This window comes from Prinia subflava, chromosome Z, assembly GCF_021018805.1.
Source record: "Prinia subflava isolate CZ2003 ecotype Zambia chromosome Z, Cam_Psub_1.2, whole genome shotgun sequence".
NCBI lineage: Eukaryota > Metazoa > Chordata > Aves > Passeriformes > Cisticolidae > Prinia > Prinia subflava.
This window is the reverse complement of record NC_086283.1, coordinates 49,012,464-49,035,685: the sequence shown is the minus strand read 5'-3', so window position 1 is coordinate 49,035,685 and position 23,222 is coordinate 49,012,464.

The following is a 23,222-nucleotide window of genomic DNA, read 5'->3' as shown; positions in this document are numbered from 1 at the left end:
AAAGATTTCGTGTGCCTGAAGCATATTTGCTCACTGCAATCTGTCTCTCTTCCTCACTGTTGATTATTTGAGTGTATTTTTCTGTAATGTTTGTTAGACTCCGAATTAGAAAAGGTTCTATCAATTCAGTAACTTTACAAGAGACCCTGGATACCTGTCTTTACACAGCTGTTATTTGCAGATATTCCTTGTCCCTTGCTGTCAAAATGTTTAGGCAGTACTTCAGCTGCACGCTATCAGCTTGAAAGAAATGTTGTGTAGTTTATGGTGTTTTAGTGTTCTCTGGTACATTATTTTTAACTTCTTTTCTCCCTTAAAACAAAACAAACGAAAAAACCCCAAAGACAACAAAACAACCAACCCAAACACCCACCTTTGTATATTTTTTTCAATTTTTGAAGTAACTTGTAGAAGTCTGAATATAAGACCTCACAACCCATGAACTCTGAGGTGGGATTTTTAAAAATTAGATTTTTCCATTTCCTTCAGCAGCAGCCACAGAGTTAAGCTCATGCCAAGTGGTTACATTCTTATACAAGGCCTGGCAGCAGACTTTTCTGCTGCTGTTTTCACCACATTCTTAGTTTCTTATTTTTCTGTTTGTAATACTATTTATAACTTAGAGATTAATGGTATTTCTGTAGCTCTTTAGGATAAGATGGTTTTGTGGAATACTTTATGGACTAAAATACAGATTATAATTACAGTGTACATTACTATTGCAGATTGAAATTTAACAACAGCATGTCACAGATGACGCATTCTTAGAAATGTCACAAACCTTGTTATAATGAATCAGTTGCGTATAATCATTGTCCCCATTTGTTGTAATGGATTCATTTGATTATCCCAGGATTGCAAAAGCTCTTTACCAAATTGTCTTAGCTGTTGTCTATAACTTTATTGCTTCTCTGCCTTATCACATCAGGATATAAGAGAGGTTCTTGGCTGAAATTCTGCAATTTGAAAGATTGTTCAGCACCTGATAAGGTCCATGTCCTTCCAAAGGTGTAGTCTGAATACATTTGACACAAAGAAAATGCTTGTATTTGTGTCCATGGAGTAGAAAAGTAATTTCCTGAAGTTTTGCAGTTCAGAGGCAGAGCACCTGACACTGGGAAGTAATGCATTTTAAGTAATCTGAGGACATTAAGGTACTGTTTTCTTGCTTCTGGCGTACCACGCTGTTAAAAATATTGCATTCCTATGTTCAGTTATTTCCTAGTCATATCCTATCTGCAAGCCTGGCTAGTGAAAAATTTTGCTTAAATTGTATGGATTTGTAATGTCTGTTGTCCTTCCTTCTGTGAACTGGAGTTCACTAAGCTGAGCTATGATAAAATGAGCCCTGCTATGCGGACTTTTAGTAAGAGGGTTTTGAAATGCCCTCGTGGCCCATTTATGTAATAACAAGGGAGACATGTCCTGACCTATCAATCTCACTTAAAAAGAGCTGTTCAAAACATTGTGTATTGTGCACACAGAAAACAAAGGCAAGAATGTTTATTATTGCAACAATTCTGAGCCTGATAAAAAATTCCTGAAGGGTTCAAATGGGAGCTTAAATCAATCTCTTTGTTTAAAATACCTCACAACACCCTTATACCTGACAGTTCACATAACATCTATTCTTAAATTGCTGAACTTTTTTTTTCTTTTTTCTGTTTCTTTTCTTTTTTTTTTCCCCCTCATTTCTTCCTTGGTAATCTATTTTGTTAATAGCCAGTTGGCCTCTGGCCATGTATTCATAACTCAGCGTATTGCATTCTGTTTCTCTCTGAAATACATATTAAAGCAACCTAGGTTTTTAAGAATTTTTTTGCTTATTTTCTTTTTTTTTTCTTTTCTTTTTTTTTTTTTTTTTTTTTACCACACAAGAGTCTGTTCATCAACACTGAGTCAAGATAAACATGTGTAAAGAAAACTAAAAATATTGCAGTACTTGCAAACACGTTGTAAAAGTACAGATGTAGAGTTCAGGTTCTCCAATTACACTGGGATTATACCAGCCATATTTTGATAGCAGATTGGTTAATCATCTTATGGTTTTCTCTTGGTTTATTTTTGATGTCTTGACAGAAACTGGCTAATGAGCTTCAAATTATTTTGGAGTCAGGTTCACAGTTGCAACAGAGCAAAGAAATTCTAGTTCAGACCAGAAACTAAAGACTATGTCTATATCATAAACACTGTCAATATAGTTGTGATGATCAGGGATGCAGTAAGGTGCAATTTTTAACTAGAACTGCTGTCAACAAAAACCCAGAAGAAACAGCTGCATCAGCAATATCAGTTAAAATTTTTAGCCATTGAAGTAGAGGATCCAAAACTGGAAAATTTTACACCCATTAGGTATGTTGTGTTGCTCATGCTAGTGTCATCCATCTGAGAACTCGCTGGTGTCACTGTAGTTAAGCAGCTGAACAAAGATTATTCCTATTAGTGCTTAAACTTTCAGGGTCTTCTTTAGTTTATGGTTGTGAGTGAGGAATATGGGGTGACTGATAGAGACTGTCAGTTGTACCATTTTATATCTGCATTGCTACTGAATACTCAGATTTACAGAAAAGCAGACCAAAAAACCTTCTGGTTTCAGGGGAAAGCTAAGACATGAAGAAAATCAACAACAGGCAGTGTTTACCTTAAAAGGCCTCTCTTGTTCACCTAGTGGAACTGATGGAGTTCATGCATTATATTGCAGTTGATCGTGTCTCCATCATTTCAAAGAATACACTCAAAGACTATCATGCTCTGGTTTTGCCTCTGCACTATAGGGAAGTATTATTATTGCATTATTGTAACACTGTACCTGAGCTGGTGCTGCTGGCATAATTAAAATAGTCAAAAGTAGTCTGTCAAGCCTTTAATTAAAAAGTCACAATTATTGTTTTAAGATTTATACCAAAAATGTGCCAACTTTATTCTACTCAGCAGGGGCTCAATTCCAAAAACAATATAGATTTCAGGATAACCTCCCAAAAAAATGACTGAACAGAATTGGTTGACTCTATAATATATGTTTATGTTGTAAAATAAGAATACAGCACAACTACAGTACAAAACATGGCAGAACAGACATGAAACAATGGTCCTAACTGTTGTGATCCCTGGGCCAGCCACAGAGGAGCTCACCCTTCCTTGGAGAACTAACAGCCTGTAAGTTGTTTCTAAGCTTCAACCTGTCCCTCAGGGGGTTTCTCTGAGGGACTTCCCAGTGCTCATGGAGAGCAAGAAACTGTACAATCCCATGAACCTTTGCAGGTATGCTAATCCTTTGTTTGTGATTGGTCATTACCCCTTTTTTTTTTGCTCTCTCCTGATTGGATGATTTTGGATCCCTCCCGTGATTGGTTGTTTCCCCAGTCCTTTCCCTCACTGGTCCAAATTGCTGACCCCGCCCACTCCATACCCTATAAAATCCCGTGTTTCTGAGCTCTCCGGGTTTTTCAGTTGCGGGTTCGTGTTTGAGTAAAGCAGCCACTGATACTGGAAGATTGCCTGCTGCTCCTTCTGTCCTGTGTTTCCTGAGAAAAGCTTCGCTGCTCAGCTGCTCCTGTGGCCCTCACAGCTGAGCTGTATCACTGTGGTGTGCCTGTGTGCCGGACACCGTGAGAGTCTTTTTAAAGATGTTTCACCTGGAAGGTCGCGGCACGCAGAAGAGCCTGCAGTATACAACACCTTACCAGTTAATATTTTACCTCTTAGTTAAAATACAGTTTTGGCATGAGATTATTCAGTAAAACTGCCTTTGAGAAACAGCCAGTTTTGGAATGCACTTGAGTAGGTCTATACAGCAGGTGCTGCCTTGCTCCTGTGGGCTCCAGGAAAAACCCATTCTCCAACGTGTGTCTGAGATTTGAGGGCCTGTTCAGAGCTTTTTATTCCTGGATGCTGTAAGGTCCTTAAAGAGCATGGATGTCATTTTAAGCTGTCATTGGTGAGCTCTTCACATTGATGAATGGATGACTTTGTACACTCACTGTGAAGGGAACACTGAATTTCAGGTGACTCAGACCTTGAGTGTGATGAGCTGTTCAGAGCTTCTGGTGTTGGAGGAGATCAGACCCACAAGGGTATGTGGAAGTCACACAGTCACTCAGCCGTAAGACTGGCATCAAATCAGTACTCCCTGGCCTTATACAAGCATGTGCTCTCTTATTTATAAAATACATGAGCTGAAATCAATTTATGTTGTTACATTATCAGCTATTGTTGAGCTTTAAAAATTGTTTGCCATATTTGTGAAATCCCTACATTTTCAGCTTATCATTGTCCACCAGAAGTCTCAAACAACAACATACAAAATCATTTTATATTTGTCAGCAGGAAGCCAGAGACTTGGTTAGGTTTATGTGTTTGAGATGTGGAAAAGGAGGAGAAAGAGAATTCAGGAGGATAATGTCTGGAGTAGCAGATACTTTTTGGCTCTCACACCTGAAAACTTTAATGTCATTTATAAACATGTGGCAAGCTGCCTACAAACTGGAGAAGACAGTGCCTGCAGTTAGTTTGATATAGAATTTCCAGAGTTTTTCTTCACCATGCTGTGTTAGACAACATTGATACCACTGAAGTCAATGTGACTTAGCCGTAAAGGACTGCACAGACAGATACTTAATGCTTATTTTAAAGCTAAAAGCAAACGAAGCTCGTGCAGATAGTCTGCCATATAATGAGCTCTTGAAATGATTTATTAAGTTTCATGGACATTTTTCTCTTAGTTTTCTGACGATTCTGATTTTGTAAAGATTTGCCCTTATTAAAGGGAAAGATTGGCAGTACTGAAAACATTTTCACTTTATGGTTATGATTTGTGATTTTTTTTTTATAAACCCACCAAAATCCTTGCCACTGACATCAATGGAAATGATAATCAAACTTTCCCAAACACATGTTTTATTTTTAACTTAACACAATTTTTGTCAAGGAAGTGTTTAATCTGTTCCAGAGGAATACATTATAATAATCTTGGCAGGACAGAAGATTTTAAGACAGAAGAAACTGAAACAAGAGGAAAAAAATACATTAATTTTGCCAGGTGAGCATAAATTATTTACTTAAACAGATGCTTTTGTATGCAGAGTCTTACAAAATGAAACAAATTGAAAGAAATTTAACTAATTTTATAATTAAGAAGTGGAACCTAGCTTTAGCAGCAAACAGATAAAGTTTTATTTTAAAATACTGCAGTTATTGATGTAGGCATTCTAAGTAAAATTTCAGAAAAGAATCCTGAATATTTGCAGCAGCAAAATAGCAGACACTGAAATTAGTGCAGTTCATATCCAATTAGAAAAGAAAAATATTTAATCTAACATAACTTACAAGATTTTTTTTCTGGAATATTTGCATGTTAATTTAATTCTTCCTCTGAATCTATGGTTAACCCTTTTTTTACTCCCCGCTTTCTCCATATTCACCAGTTTTGTACTTGCAGTGCTCAGAAAAAACTGTCTACAGCTAGAGCATATCGATTTTGTCATTTGCTACCTTACATGCAAGTACTTATGTCATTTTGATTTTCATATTAAAACAATAGTGATCATATCCTAGTATGAAATCCTAGTATGATTGTTTTCAAAGAAGCTAACCCTCAGTACTTGATTATTTAATAAAATAACTTCATAAATTTCTATTTTATAGAATAACGATGTATAATAGTAGTAGCAGTAGTAGTAGTTGTAGTTGTAGTTGTAGTAGTAACACTTTGAAAATACAGCCAGGCAATTTTGCTCTTTTTATCCTTAATTCGGTATGGATGCAAAATGAATTAGTTGACAGCAAAACAATTGAGGTCTAAATGTTATGCTAATTTGAAACCTTAAAAATATACTTTGTCTTATAATTAGATCTGTTTTCCTAACATATATCTATACTTTAGAATCAGGAAAAAAATTTAAGTGGAATAAAATCTCTGTCATACTTTCAGTTGCAGTCCACTCCTTTTTATTGAGGAGGGCAGCTAGTAAATTGTCATAAGGAAGAGCTGTAATAAAAAAAATTTGGAACATAGATGTCATAGATATAAATTTATGAACTGTCTTAACACTAGGCAATAAGAGGCTGACAACAAATCCCTGTATATTGCAATTTCCTCCAGGGAGCCTCTCCTACAACCATCAAAAAGCCCTTTCAGGTTGGGTGGACAGGAATACCGTGCTAATACTTTAATTCTACTGTGCAGTAAATCACTGTTAGACCAGACACAGAGTCTAGCGGGTTGTCACCATGTGGCAGCAGAACCAGCAAAGATGGGAATGGTCAGAGGTTTAGGCACCTGAAAGGTCATGAAGTGTACTGGGGTAGGAACTTTACACCCTATTCATGTGGACTTGGAGTGAAAAACTAAGTCAGTAGTCTTAATGCTGACATCAAGTGAAACCATGTTTGTACTGAAAAGTATCCCAGCACGCCCCCTACAATTAAACCTCCTAGAAATGTCATGGTTTATTGCCCCACCTGTTGGATTCAACTACTGCCTTCGTGATGATGGCATTTGCAATTGAAGGCTGGCAGGCTGCAGAGGGATTAGGAAGCAGACACACACACACAAACAGACACCCCCATCCCCTATGCCCCCCCCTTTTGCATTTAGTACTTTTCCACCAAGAACGGGAAAACAATACAAGTAGTCTGGCAAATCAGGACTTGACCTACATATCTAATGTCACTCCAGAGGCCAGAGGCTGAGTTTTGTCATTGCTGATTGATCCCATATAATTAGCGTAGATCAAATATAACAGGGTCATAAAATATGCTGTTGTGGCATTCTTCACATTTATATAAAAAAAGAAAATAGAGAAAATAATACCCTAGTATTTTCTGTGTTGGAAACATTCTGGTCTTTTAAAGTGCACCATCTCTAATTTAAAATTAGTTGTTAGAACCATGTCCTTCTAAATGTATACAAATCTTGCCATATACTCTCTATAGAATTGCTTTCACATGCCAAAAATGAGAATCGGTGCTTTAAAAAAGAAATAAAACCCCAAACAAACAATAAAACACAAGAAATGTGCCTGATTTCATGCTATGTCCTTTTAAAACAGACTAAAAAAATATGAGTAAAGCAGCCTGAGAAACCCAATTTTAAATAGGCACGTATGTTGAAATTCAGAAAGGAGATGGTTCTTAAGCTGCCTTTTTTTACTTTGGCCTTGCTGGTGCAGATGATTTGGCTAAACTCTTAACATAAGTGTAAGGCAAGAACATATGTCAAGATGATATGAAGTAGCTTCTGTCAAAAAGTTAGCTGGGTGTCACTGGGACACAATAAAACCCTACTCATTTAAATTTCTTCCCATAGAGTACTCATAGAATATCATATTTGGTAGGTTTTTGTGATCTGTTTCCTTTCTCTTCTTCCTGGCAAAGTGTTGTCTCCAGAGAAAATAGCTTGCTCATGAACTTGTTCTCAAAAATCCCTTAAATCTAATGGTAATGTGCTAATGGCACAAGGTATTGGCTTTTCCTTATCTCCAGTGTGAGTGAGGACAGTATAATACAATGAAAATGAAATAGACCTGTTCATCTTTTTAAGGTATATTTTTAACCCCAGTTCTATTCAAAAGTAACCCCTTCTTTCTCTAAGAATACACCTGCAGAGGTATTGCTGCAAAAGTACTCATGAGGAAGAGAAATACTGGAGAAATTATGCAACCTTTTCACTTCTGTATTGTATTTCACAAACTAGTATCTTGGGTAATATTCCAATAGCTCTACTGGGAAAAGTGGTAACTGTACCTGTCTCCTGCATTCTCTCCACATATGTCTGTATTTATGTTGTATCACCAATATGAAGTGTAGGAAGGGAAATTTCCCAAAGGAATTTCTGAGAGAGGTTATGTTGGAGCTGGGGACAAAGGCAAAGAAAATGAAAAACCTGATCCTATTTCAACACAGCCCTAAGTCTGATCAACATTGCAGATAAATTGTAACCTTTTCCGTCATGAAAGAATGTATTGTATGGAGCATAGTATGCCCAGGATTTATTTTCATCTTGTTTTGTTTTGTTGTGTTTTTTTTCAGTCCAATTTGCTGATGAAAGGCACGTTGAGGGTGATGGCTGGAGTAATAGAATGGAAGATCAGGGTTGTCATCCTGGTTTTGAAGACTTTTCTAAGCCTTCTGTAATGTTCTTCATATTGGAATCAGAAATTTTACTTTATAACACTTTCTACTATAAACAATGGCCATGTTTTGCTAACTCTTTCATTGTTTACGTATTTCTAGGTGGGTGGAAGAAAGTGATTGACAGTTGGCTTGACCAATGTGGTTTGAGAGGTAAAATTCCATCCTCCAATCCACAAGCCCCATAGGAAATTTATAAAACTGAGTTATGTAAATAAACTCGTCCCTTTTTCCTGCTTTGCTCACCAGCGTGTCCTCGTGTTGTTCTTTCCATGTCCTCTGTGACACAGAGTCACAATTCTCTTACATTGCTGTCTCTCTTGTAGAAATTCTCAGTTTGTCCATGTGGTACAGAACAGCAGCTGCGTATGTACTAAGAGTGTTAGTCAATGAGAGTGACCTGTACAGTTCCAATTATGAATGATAGCTCTCCTCTTCCTCTATGCTTATTTTAAAGTTCCCTGGACACAGATTGATTAAAGGCAAGGACCCATATGAATTTATGAAAAATTTATGAAATTTTCAAAGAACCTTAACATGTATCATTTAAAAACTAATAATTTCTTGGCTGTCACTGTTTTCTTTTCCTTTCTTTGCATCACAAAATCTTTCTCACTTTGGGAAGATATGCTTAATAATCAAAAATTGATGCTGTGAATTAAAGAATAAATGTGTCACTGGATAAAATAAAACAACAAAAACAACAGAAAATAAATTAGATTTGTATGATTTTAACTGTTCTTTAATCTGCTTCTGGGCAACAAAAGTGATTTGTGTCAGCCTTTATTGCATTAAACTTTAATATTCTTCCACAAGAACAGGATTATATAAAGGAGTATTGGATTGCACTCAGCATGGATTAGCTGAGTGGTGTCTTTGCTGCCAAGGACCAAATGGATTTCCTTCCTTTTGTGATTTATATTTTTATTGCTGTTTTTTCCCCTCCTTCTAATTCCCATTACCCGTCTGTTTGCCAGAGCTGAGATACCCTCAAGAGCAGCAGAAAGGCAGGCAGAGTTATTGGCTTATTGCATATATTTATGTTCCAAGGATTTTTACTAGCCAATGTCAAAGGAAGAAGCTCGCCTTCAGCCATAGAAGTTGATTGCTAATTTAAAATTAAAAAATTAAAAGCTTGTTCACTGTAAAGGGGACTTAGGATTTTTAAAATTTTCTATATATATATTTCTGTGTGTATATATGTATGTATGAATAAGGATTTTAACTACTAATGGTACAAATTTTCAAAGTTTTGTTTAATGGTGATAGATCAGCAGAAATTTTTTTGACTTACAAAATTATTAGCAGTCAAAATAGATGCTGGCAGTGCAAATGGAAGAGGAAGAAATTCACTCATTGTAGAGTCGGGGAATGTCCAAAACTTGAAGGGATAAAAAGACAGAAAATAAAATATAATTCTTACTTATGGACAATATAATAAGTTGCAATTTTTACTTTGCAGTTCATTTTAGAAATGATTAATTAATTTTTCAGTCTTGACATTTTAACCAGTAAGAAGATGCCTGGAGGTAGAGGAGACAGGTATTTAAGAAAAAGATATTTAAACGATTAACTTTCAGAAGATGAGTTGGGTTTATAGGAAGTAGAGGATAGCAGCCCAAATGGCTAGCAATACTCTCTCTTGGGCAGATTCAGCCACACCAAAGGAATTTCAAGAGTAATAAAAAAATTATACAATATACCCCAAAGCATGCAAAAGCTGTTGTTAATAATTGTAAGTGAAAAGTCTGATTCTTCACTGCAGGGTTGAAGAAGGAGCTGAAGTAGACCCTGCTGTCATACACCACCAGGATAATCATTAATAATAAATTCCAAACACTAAAAAATATTTAGTGAGGGACAGACAGTCCAGAAGGTTGAATCTGAGATATGTGACTGCTGAAGCCTGAGATACCCTTTGATCCTGTGCTTAAATACTTTTTGTGACAATGCAGATTTATTGCACAATCCAGAACTCAATACACAGTCAAACCTGGCCCAACTGTTTAGTTTTTCTTTTGTGAGGTAAAGCTTAACTTTTCTTAAATTTACATGTGAAAAAAAGCACATTAAAAATTTCAGTTGATGCCTCACTTGGCAATACTACCTGTTGGGTCTGAGCAAAGGCTACTTCCACATCATTTCATATCTGAACTGATGCCTGTCCTTATTCTTCAGATTAAACACAACGAGTCTTTGTTCATGTCATTTAGTCAGAGACTTAGTTCATTTTCATGGTAAACAAAAAAAGAGGGGAGGTATTATTATATTATCCAAATGAATCTTTGTGGTTGTTGCTGTTATTTTCTGAAACTGTTGAATTAAATTGCTGACCATTGTCCCACTCTTGCTTTATTTTGGTAACTGTTAGATTTCTGAGAAGCAGCTTTCAACTCATTAGTACATAGAACTTTTGAGCCATCATGCATTTTTTTCAAACAGGCATTTCCTGCCTTCAGACTACTGGCAGAGACACTAGTCTGTCAAACACTAAATCCAAAATGATACTTCCTGCTGCTTCTGTCACATCAGAAAGATGTACAGGGGGACTCCCTATGGTGGTTTTAAGACTTAGTATTTGCCTGCCTGTTGTGTTTTAACCCCAGTTGGCAACGAAGTACCATGCTGCTCACTCATTTCCCCTGTGCCCCCTCCAGTGGAATGGGGGGAAGATCAGAGAAAAAAATGCTCTTGGTTTGAGATAAAAGCAACTTCATAACTGAAATAAAGTAAAATGTTGTGGTATTATACCAAAAGCAGCAGCAATAGTAATAATAATAGTAATAACAATAATAACAACAACAGCAAAAGAAGAGAGATGAAGTTACCTAGAGGTACCTAGAGATGAAGTTACCTAGAGCCCAGTACAGCTGCTCAGCAGTCACTGAACAATGACCAACCTGTCTCACAGCAGGAACTGGTACTTCCTGGCCCGTTCTCCCCAGTTTATATACTGCTCATGATGTTCTATGGTATGGAATATCCCTTTGAGGAGTTTGGGTCAGCTGTCCTGGCTGAGCTCCTTCCCAGCTTCTTGTGCACCTGCTGGCTGGCAGAGCATGGGAAACTGGAAAGTCCCTGTCTTACGGTAGGCACTACTGAGCAGTTTCTAAAATGTTAGTGTGTTGTTAACATTATTCTCATGCTAAATCCAAAACATAACATACTAGATAATAATAAGAAAATTAACTCTGTCCCAGCTGAAAACAGGACACTGTTATTTCTCTCTTACTTGAAGAAATTATGATAGAAAAAATATTAAAATATGCAATACTGTCATTGAAGTCTATTGCTTCCTAATGGAAAAAACCCTACAAAACTCTAAAAGATACTCCTTGCTGACAAGCCCACAGTACACCCCACCATGTTCCAAAAATAGAGAAACGCAAGCTTATTTTAGTACATATTTAAAAGTCTAAAGCAGTGAGTCTGCTTCCAGATATCTCTCTGTAAAGTGGAGCACAAAAATATTATCTAGCTACTAGCATGCATGCATCTCATGCAAAAAACTTGTGCACTTAAAACTCAGAAAGGGCCACCCAATAAATGAAGTACTTGCATTTCTCCCTCTTTTCTGGCTAAATTAAAGCAAAATTCATTTATATAGGGATGAAAGGGAGTTCCTGGAATATAATTCTTGTGCTATTGTGAGCGGTCACTTCATGTATTGTCTATTATTTTATCATCATATTACATCTGGAATGTAGCTGGGTTTTACTTATGGCTTCTTTGTCCCTGCTACTCTCCCCGGGTACATCTAGCTTTCCTAGATGTAGCTTTTATATTAGTCATACATGGAGGAACCATTTGCATGTGTGTCATGAAACATACCATTTTGACTTGGATTTCATATGGAAAATTACTGGTGTCAGACACATTGTCCACTGGCACATTTCAGATCTTCGTACAGTGAATCTGAAACCATTCAGTTTTGACAGATACTGCTGAACTATTATTTTCTTTCAGTTTTGTCCGCTTTTCTTTTCTGCTTGACTGCAAAGGCATGAAGATCTACTAGAAAAGTTTTTCTCAAGATTTCCTACTTAATCGTGGAGATCAAAAAAGTCTGGGCAAAAATGTGATGCTAATGAGAATTAGCTTGCTGTTGGCTGTCCTCATAATATTTAAGCAATAATTCGTTGGGGAACTTGTAAAGCAGAACAACAAATGAGTTAATGAACTATTTTTTCATTTGAGGAAGATTTAACTTTGCTTCAATCTCACTGAAATATGGGGCGAAAACTCTAGTTGTTTCACCCCTGTTCATTAGCCTAACTCAAGTCAAACCTGTCTGAGTAAATTGGAGGCACACCTACATGTATAAAAATCTATTACAAACAAACCTTTGTTTTTCATTCTATCTCTGTGCTCTCCAAATCTGACTCCCGAAGATATAGGCTATGATTGTGCTGCGGGTTTAGATAGTGGCTGTCAATCACAGCAAGCCACTGTTGAAAATGTTTATATATGGGTTGGCTTTAGGTCTTCGAACTCACTAAATACTTAATTTCTGGAACACTTTTTCACACCTAATGATAAATTCTGATTAACTTACTTTTTAAAGTATGGAAAGCTATGGAAAGCTATGGAAAGCTCTTTTCAGTGACAGGTTAAGAAGACTTTAGGCTGTTACAACACAGGTCTTCCAAAAAGTGGTAGAATACCTCTGGTTTTTAATTCAACATAACAGGAAGCAACATATGCACAATGGATTCTTGGTACACATTGATATCAAACACTAAGGGCTCCTTCCCATCAGCCCAATATTGGTTACACTCCTGTTGTATATATGCAACAAAGCCAACTTTATGATGGGCAAATGACTACATTGTCATATACATCTACTGTGATACACTGTGGTGGCCGATGCTCTGTTTTTCAGACACTAAGAGCAACGTAATTTAATAATTTTTTTTTCCTAATCCAAAAAAAGTTCATGGAAACTGAGGAGGTGATTCAGCACAGGGTCACAAGAGAAATCCAAAGAATGGGAAAAATGATTTACAGAAATAAATGTAGGAATAGTATATAATAGAATATGAATTAAAATGTAGTAGAATTCTATGTTTAAATTAATCAGAATGACAACTGAAAGCTAATTTCATACTGCTTTGTAATTATTTGTATGGAGTAAAGTATAAAGTAATGTCTCTCTCTTGTTTTACACGGTGGCCATAATGAGTATAATAAAGCAAAGAAAAAATATAACAAAACTATACTGGATATGAGGAGCAAATTTTCAAGAGTTTAATGGTCTTTAATGGCATTTTCCAGGATTCTTTCTGGTCTGAAATTAAGAGAACTTGCTAAAAGAGGTACTGTATCTCAATCATAAATTACTTGATTTTTAGGAGGTATTACTGGCTAAAAATGCACTGTAAATAGTTCTCACATGGCTTGAAAATGATTATATATATATATATATATATATATATAGTCAAATATACATAAAAATGTTTGAGTTAATTCAACTATTTAATATTTTGAAATTTTTAGAATCTTTGTTATCCTGAGTGCTTTTGTTCTGTCCTGTCACATCTAGAAATTTGACTTAGTTCAACTGGACTTGTACCACTGTACATTGGTTTAGAGCTGAAGCAAAAATAAATTAAAAACTTGAAAAGAAGTGCTTCTTCTGTGATGGTATTTCCAATTTTTGTTTCAATTATATCTCCCTGGAGAACCTGAAGCCTGGTGCAAATGTGGTAGCTGTTCTTTCACAGCACTAACTTTAGCACCAAGAGCTGACTAGCCAGGTCAGCAAATGAGAAAGGGAGTAGAAATTAATTCCTGTTCTGAGCTCATTTTTCAGGGATCTTGATTTGTCTCTGTACAGATTTTGCTCATATCAGATGATAGGTCTTCATATTCTTTCTTGATTGGCTGCAAAACAAGCACAGTTAATTGTGGAAAAGATACCTGATCAGGATAGCAGTCTACTGAATTTGTCATTTCTATATGTTTCTGTTTTGGGATATTCAAAATATATGTATATAAATTAAATAAATTATATATATATATAATATATAAAAATAAATATATATAATATAATACAGAATATATATTATCTATAATATCTATAATATATAATATATATTATATATTATATATATTATACATATTATACATATTATATATATAAATATAATAAATAGTAAATCAAGGCTGTTGATAATTCAAATCAGTTCTACAGGTGACCTGGGTACTGTTCTTATTTCATATTAAAACCTGGTCAAGGTTTCACTACCTGTTCTTTATAACAAGCATGAAAATATTAGATGTGCTTGTGGCAACAATTTCCTAGAACAAGTCAAGATTTGACTTTTATTTGCTCTCAGAATTGATCCAGTGTCCAGTATTTCTCTTTGTAAAGCAGTAAAAGAGGTTTTGGTGTATTTTTTGTGATATAATGGTGTAGAGGTGTATCGAATCACAAGCTCCTGTGAATGAAGCATTTAAACTTCACCTTAAAAATGGAATGAAATGGTACTGAAAATATGATTGCATTTCCAATGCTGGGCACAGAGCTTTACTTGGTAAATCTAAGGTAATTTTAAAACTGAACATTCTAATATGTGCCATAAAGTTCTGTATCTGAAAGGATTTGGGGGAAAAAAAGTCAGAATTAGAAAAAAGCCCTTACCCTCTAATGGTCCCTTAATGTTATTGGTTTGTTAGAAGGGGTTCAGAATAAAACAACTCTAAAATATACCAAAAACCTAAAAATGCATATGTCTTATATACCATAACTCTACTGTGAATTGTAGATTTGTTTGGGTTTTTTCCCTTTGAGTCGAAAAAGCATTTGTTTTCTGTTTTGGTTTATCAGTTTTCCCTTGTCAATCTGCTCTAGGAAAAGACAAAATCATTCAATCTGTGGCCCAGTTTGATTTAGTATCCCTCTGTGAAAGAGCCATTTGTTTACACTGAGAATGAAGAATCAGGTATATGAAGAGATACTGGAATGTTGCCATATGTTGTAACATATGGGTAGTTTTCACTATGTTAAATTCGTGTGAGGGGGGGTACCCTTGTGGACAAATGTACTGCATTTTCCTATCTGGAACCCTTAGTAAGAGTGCTTAGCACTTTCATAACATGCAAAAGAATTAACTAACCTTCACCAAACCAGAGATTTTGTAAATATTAATACATAAAATCCAGCTTAAAACCAGGGACAGTAGGGACAAAGTGAGCATAGCGCTGTACTGGTCTTGGTAATTAAGACATTGGGGCCCCTGCTCTTTGTGTTTTGCAGCAAAAGCTGCCACCTGTCAATTTGCTATATACGTAGCAGGCTTTGAAATGTGTACATATCTCTTTGTCCATTTTGCACAAAATTATCTTTGCTCACACTGGTAGTATCAAAGAAATAAAGCTGTCACCCGTTTCTAAAATGTAGAGAAATATAGAGAAATCTGTATTTTATACTTTGAGATATGACACACAGAATTACAATTCAGTGTGAGCTACTGTAAGTTAGACAAAGGACAGTTCTTTACTTTTATTTCTGGAGCTTGCTACCTGATGTTGCATTGGCAAAATCACATTTACATTAGTATTACTGCAGTGATTCTGTATTTGAGGAGTGAAAATAAGAGACATGGCAGGAAAAATAATAAGAAATGGGAGTATAAAAAAGCAATCAACTTCTTGCTTCTCTTATCACTCTCCACTCCGCACATTCTTCTCCAAATTGGTGGTTGAACCACATCCCTTTACCCTGTTCCTTAATCTAGAAAGTTACTTTATTTTAAGTCACCTCCAAGAAACACCTTATTATGGAGATATAACCTTTTCCAAATGCTAGCCTACTCTGGTTTCAGTATGACTTCGTATAGTATTTCTAGCTGACTACCCATGATACTTATACTCACGGGCTATAGAAATAAACCCCAGCCTTCTGGAGCCATTTTTCTTTAAATTCTTAGCCGTTTTGTTTACCTTTTCTTTACCCTAATCATTGAATATATAAAAAAGACAATTTAAAAGAAAAAACCCACCCTGGCATACTGGACTTTCTTTTTGATTTTATTTTGTTGCAAAGCAAGAAAATTGAATTTTAAGAGTTCTAAAAATCCTAACAAAAATTCAGCTACAAGGAGCAGTTTCAGAAATGTTCTTTTACTGTTTTTCCATAAAGTGTAAATAAGATATTATTTCTTTTCACTTCCAGGGAGGTTTAAGTATATTCCCACTTCATGCTGCATGTATTTGTAACATGATTTTGTATAGTGATGACCTAAAGTAACCAACCCAGAAGATCTGTGTCAGACTAATTTTAGACCCTAGTCCCACAAATACCTTTCTATAACTTAATATTGTAAAGGTCTGTAATTTTTGTGAAGTCAGTTTAACCTCTTGAACTTTAAGCACATGTAAAGTCTTTGAAAAGTGAATGATTGTAAATCCTTTTGTGCAGTACCAGAATTGTCCTACTATTTATAACAGAATGAAAGCAGTATATATCAAGGCTAGAAGGAGCCTTTGGGTACAAATGGCAGATAATAATGATTCATTTAGGCCCTCCTGCCCAAAAGTCATACAAAGAGATAAGGGGCATTTTAGCTAGTGTAGTTTATACCATTATTACCACTATAGCGTTAATGTAATTTGTATCAGAAAATAGTGTTTAAAATTAAAATATAATACTTAGGTGTGTTTTTAGGTTTTAAGAAGAATGATGGCACTGAACAACTCTCTTGGGTTTGCTTTGTTTTATTTTATGTAAATGTGGCTGTTTTCTGGGTAAAACTCAGTTTACAATTTATCATGGTATGCCTAAATTGGAGAGCCTGATGTTGACATTAATTCATTGCAGTGCAAGCATTCAATGTTATTGTACATATGTTATAGCATATGGCAGGATTTCATTCCTCATCTCCTTATGGTTTGTCCTCAGAGTCACTAAAAGTCTGTCCCATGAGATGACTTTTTGTTAAATTAGGTCAGCAACTGAACTAGGACATGTGTCAACTCCTCTGCTGAGAAATACGCCAGTGTTAACACTTGAAAATTGTCTTTTCTTCAACTGTTTGAGGCTGGAAACCTAACAAGAAGTCTTACTGTCATCATAGACATCTCTGACTTCTCTTCAGATAAGCATGAGCTTTTGAATTTTTTTGCTATTACTATATTGTTTTCAGACATTTTTAAAGAATGCTATTTAGATGTCTGTGGGCAGAGTTAAATTCATGTGTGAAGCTTCATAGTGGTAGGTATGCTACTCACACTCACACACTCACACTCACGCTTGCACTCACACTCACAGTCATACTCATACTCATACTCATACTCATACTCATACTCATACTCATACTCATACTCATACTCAGTTAATGGCTTGGCTGAGTATGGTATTGTTAGTAGAAGAATGCTTTTGTATAAGTTTGTCTCGACAGACTCTGGATTGCTTTGCTGTATCCCATTTCACTTTACACATACCAACACATTTCTCTGAGGGGAGAAAAGCTAACGTAGCACAGGTTGGTGTATGCAGGGTATGTCTGCAGGACATGATCTTGCTCCAGCACTCTAAAGAGAAAGAAATTTTACTCCTGTTTCTTTACCAGCAGTTCCATTTACACTGCCTTTCTGACACCCATGATTTTATAAACTTTACTGCAGCCACTTTCTCTTGCATCCTTTTCAGGCTGATGAGTATAAGCTTATTTAATTGTTTTTCCCTGCTGGCAAGTTTTTGGTTAACTTTCTTGCTGCCTGTGAATGTTTTCCAGCCATTTGATTCACTTTTTGATATGGAAAGTTTCATACCCCATGACGTTCAAGAAGCTGACATGCCACAGATTGATACATTGGCTTATTTTCTCTGTTTTTTCTTGCCTTTCATTGTTTCTTTACCATTTTTTTTTAATAATTTGTACCACTGTGTTTACTATTTTTTGTGTGTGCTGAGAACTAAAGGTAGGACTAAAGGACTCAACTAAAATTTTCATGGAAGTATTGGTTTTTCTCATAGATCTCATTTCTGAGTAGTAGCAGTCAGCTCAAATCAGTCTTTAGGGCTTGTCAGGTTTAAGTTACGAAATTTAATTTATTCTTCGATGCACAGTTAAGACTTGAATCAGCAATGAACAGGAGTTTCCATACTGTTCTGACCTTTATTTTCCATTCTTTAATATCTCGGTGCAGATTTTCTGATCAGGCTTCTGAAATAAAGATGGAACCTCTTAGAAGACTGGAATACTCTGACTTGTTTAGCCTAAAAGAGCCATGATTGCTCTCCACAAGAACTTTTTGAGGTCAAACACCTAGAAGGGAACTCCCGCCAAGCTAAAGATAAAGGCCAACATTAGTATAAACCCAAATTTGTGTCAGCAGTCCATGAATAGGCTAGAATTTAGACGACTGCTAACTTTATTGCCACGGGTTTACCAGCGGTAATAGAAGAAAAGGAAAACTCCTGTTTTCATTATGGACTTTAGAAATGGAAGAAAGGTGTTACTCTGATATGCTTCTTGAAGAAGCAGGAAACCAGGCCTTCCATAGCAATTTCTAGCCTTGTCTTCTACTCACATAAGTGGAAGGATGACATTTGTCATGGTTTCAACAGCAAAAGGAGAAGGAAAAAACCCCAAAACCCTGCAAATTTGCTCAGACATTTCAAGAGGCTTTGGGCCTGTTATTGGAATATATCTGACCAAACATAACATTTCCAGTAACCCTATGTGCATCAAAAAAATACGCTTTATAACTTAATCTTTTTTTATTCTTCCTGCTCCATTGTTTATCTTAGAAAACAAACGCTATACACTTTACTGATTCCAAATTTGTCAAATGGGTTTTTGAATGAGTAATGTCCCTTGGATGCATGGAATGGTTACTAAAAATATGATTTCTGTTTGCTATTTCTGACATCTTGACTGTCCCTTGAGTTTGAACACTCCCTACCTGAGGGAAAAACACAACTTGATAGAGACAGAAAGAAAGAGAAAAACCAAATTTGTGCATTCTGAGTGCAGTTATTATTGATAGTAATGTAACCAGGTGACTGAATTGCAGAATGCAGTATGTTTCCTGAAACAAGCCCTGAATGCAGATTGTTGCTTATCTTCACTCTTGTCATTCATTTCTTCCATCCCACCTTCTCCTCTTACCAAGTTCTTTAGAGAGAGTTGCATTCCTTCCAAGCACATTTTCTTACCCACATTATATGTTATGCCAGCTCTTTTATTTAGGATTTTTCACACATCCTTCACATCTCCTTTACAGTCTCCAGTCAATAAGCGTTAAGACCTAAATACTCCTTTACACTTCATGGCTATTCCCTTATCACATGCATTTTCTCTTGCCTAAAGGCAGATCTGTACAATTTTTGTTACTGAAATCTGGGGTTTTTTCTTCCCAACCAGATGGAGGATGTGTAAATGTGTCTAAAGAGTCAGAATACCATTAACTAGGTTTTTACAGAGCTTTGGGAGACACAGTGTCTTCCTACTTCCTTTTAAACTAGGCTAAAAAAAAATAAGCAATAACTCCACAATACAAGCAAAGCAACTTCAGCACATTATTTTGTCTCTCATTGCTCAGACTGCAGGGAAAAAAAGAAGCACTTCTCCTGCTGTGCATTAATCTTTTGCTCTTTGCAAAAGAACAAGATCCCCAAGTTCATACACAAGCTGGATTTACATTATTCCATTAAGTATTGATTGTAATGCTTGAAGCCTTTATTGCTGTAATTTATCAGAGCTTTTTGCACTGTGATGGGTAGAAAATAATACTGTTCAGCAACTGCTCATTGTACACTCCACAGCTGATAGGGCAAAAGTGGGCAAGAAGTGTTGTTGCTATCCATTTTTTTTAAGTCAGTAGATTTAGAAGAAAAGCTACATTAACCTAATTTGCTCAATATCTGGTGTTGAGCAAATAAAATAAGGCACATCCAATATCTAACTGGATAAAGCTATCTGAATAAGGGTTATTTTAGACGTGAATGGCATTCTCTTAAAGCAGCTCTGTGAGACAAAAATTATTAAGTGCAAGAAGCTAGAATCTCCTTTTTTTTTGGCAGAGTGGTTTTCAATCTTATTTTTATAGGAGCTCATCTAATTTTCCTGTTTAACTTCAGACTGGACTTATTGCTCCAATAAATCGTCAGATTAAATTTTTAAAAATGAAATTGAGAATGATCAGCAATATTTCAAACAAAAATCATATGACTGAAAGAAGAAGTATATATAAAGGAGCCAAGGTTGTTTTCTGAAATATTTCACAGAAGTTTTCTCTAAATATGCCTTTCATAACTGATGACTTGGAAGATTACAATATTGGAAAACATCTGTGTCAACTCTGTCAAAATATTGCTTCTATACATGTATTTTTACATCTAAAATAAGTCTGAAGGGTGTGACAGAGAAATTGAAACCACCAGTGTAAGTTTGTCTCAGCAAGAATTTGGTTAGAGTAAATTTATGTGACTATAAAAAAATTGCATCAAACTTATTAAAATATTAGTTTAACTTCATGTAATAAATGTAGAAATTTTAAAAATTTCTGTCTACCTCAAATTTTACAGTTGCATACAGGGTAAAATTCAACTCTTAACTGAAGGAGGGTAACCTGTCTATTGAGTCCATCACTGAGATGCTCAGCTCTTTCTTCTGCAGATACTTGACTACTGCAGGACCTGAAAACTGTCAAAGCTATCCAAAACCTATTCAGTTTATTTTCTGATGATCTTTGTGCTTGTCTGCATTTCAAGGGGATTCTTGGGTACAGATTGCTGAAATCTGGTTTGAGGGGTTATTACAGATCCTGTCCTAATCTTCAAAAGATACAAAAGATACAAAATACTATCTGGAATACTTTCACTTGTTCATATCCTGAAACCAGCAAGTGAGGTTTTTGAAGCTGGGTTATATTTTTTTAAATTATTTGGTAAAATGCTATTCTATGTCCATTTATGGACATAGAATCATTGCCACTATCTTATTTTTACCTAGAGCTGGGAATTACAGAGTGAGTTCACCACCAGTGGGTGACAAGGAAGACAGCTACTTCCCTACAGCTAAGAGCTGACAGAGTTGTTATCAAGTTCTGCACTAAAAATTGAATAGTCTGACATTGGAACAGAGCTGGTTAGATTACGTGACTCCATGCCAGGTTAGTGGCTGTTGTGAGTGTTGTTGGTAGGTATCAGGAAATTGCTGTGTCCTTCAAAAGGAGCCTGAAAATGTAATTCAGAATTGTGTCTGATGACAGGAAAAGCTTCAGGGTAGTAATGCTCACTGTTCAAATGTCGAAGTTCTATTGCAGAGTTGGAGCTTGAGCAATAGTAGAACCATCCAAGGAGTCACATAAACACTGTTTTATTCAAAACAGAAGTATTTCCAGAGTTTTATCCTGGAAGGCACACATAGGACAATTCCATATATCCAATTCTTGCAGGCAGGATGAGCCTCAAAAGTGCTCTGTCACAGCCAATGCCTACAGAAAAGAATGTTGTTCTTTTGCATGTTTACCTTTGTTTTGAATTTATTTCAAATAATTCAATCTATATTTCAAATATATGTTTTTAATTGGAGTAATGATAATTTAAATAATTTGTCTGTTAAATCTGGATGGACAGTTCAGCTAAAACACAATCATTTTTATATCTCTAACGGGATTTGTATCAAGCCTGAGCACCGAGATCAAAATTTCTAATTCCATGGAGCTGCATGAAAATAGAAGAGAAATCCTACCTTTTTTTCCTCTTTGGAAAGCAACAGCAGTTCACCTGAATGTATGGAGAGCACTCTTGGCTAGCACAGCTGACAGTACCAGGTTGTGAAAAGCTTCTGCAGAGGGACTGATGAAATATAAACCCAGGCCTTTGATTCACAGCTCTTTATTGGCCAAAATGTATATCTTCTTGGAAAAATGCATTCTCTACCATGACAAAGAGTGACAAAGCTGATACTCAGACTGGCATAAACATTTCTGGGAAAGTGTGACGGAACCCCATGAAGAGTTTCTGCTAACAGCGTGGCCCAGCTTTTATAATGTAGAGCATGGGTAAAGCTTGGAAGAAAGTTTTTTCCATTATAAAGAATTATATGATTTCACACTAACTAAGAATTGCACATTATTTTTCTGTTGTTCACACACTATGAAAAATGCACTGTTAGAATCATATGTGATCTTTTAAGATAATATGAAGAGGAGTGTAAACATCTTTATACTTTCCAAGAAGCATTACATTATAGGTTTATCCACCTAGTTGTTCTGAGAAAACCTTAGAGATGTAGTAAATCTCTCATGCCAAAGCTGATCTCTTCAGGAACCTATGCCTTTGTGTAACTTTCAGATTAGAAAGATGGAACTGAATTTGGTCTGACAAGAGAAGAACACCTAGGGCATATGAACTCCTCACATTTTTTTTTTTTTAAGACTACATGTTAAGAAATAGTGTTGAGGGGTGGAACCTCAAATGTTTTGGACAAAATTCTAGTGAAAACTGCTTCTGGGAAAGAGAAGAAAGGGAACTGGCTGTACTTTCCATGTTAATAGATTTTATCTTATTAGCCAGGTGTATTTCAGGGGAGAGAATAATTGCTTACGGCTGGGAGAATTCTTTTTTGCACACATATAATACAATCACCTCTAATTGTACCTTTAATTCAAATACAGGCCAATAATTATGAAAGAAAAGTCAGAAAATCACTCCTTAGTCATTCTGCATACTTTACAGTTTATTTAACTGCTTGTGTTCCAGAGTGTCTCAGGGATAGAAATGGGGACAATGTCTGACTCAAACCTCATCTTGATGTGTGTAATCTTCAGCTTGTGGGACAGAATTTGCAATGGATTCAGTTGCACACTTTTGGTTGTGGGATGCCTGTGAGGCACTCATGTATGGAAGGATGGGTAATGGCATAGTCTGTAAGAATAGGAAATGGAGCTTGACTGGAAGTGAAAGGCCTTCCACAGCATCCTGGGTGTATATTGAAATTATCTGAAATAATTTATGACATTCTGTGCAGCAGACAGAGTTATCATCTAAAGAGAGAAAAAAAAAATTAAGAAAATCATTGCAAGGATAAAATGGAAAAGAAGCTGTAAGTCTTGGCTTGATCGAGATATTTTCCTAA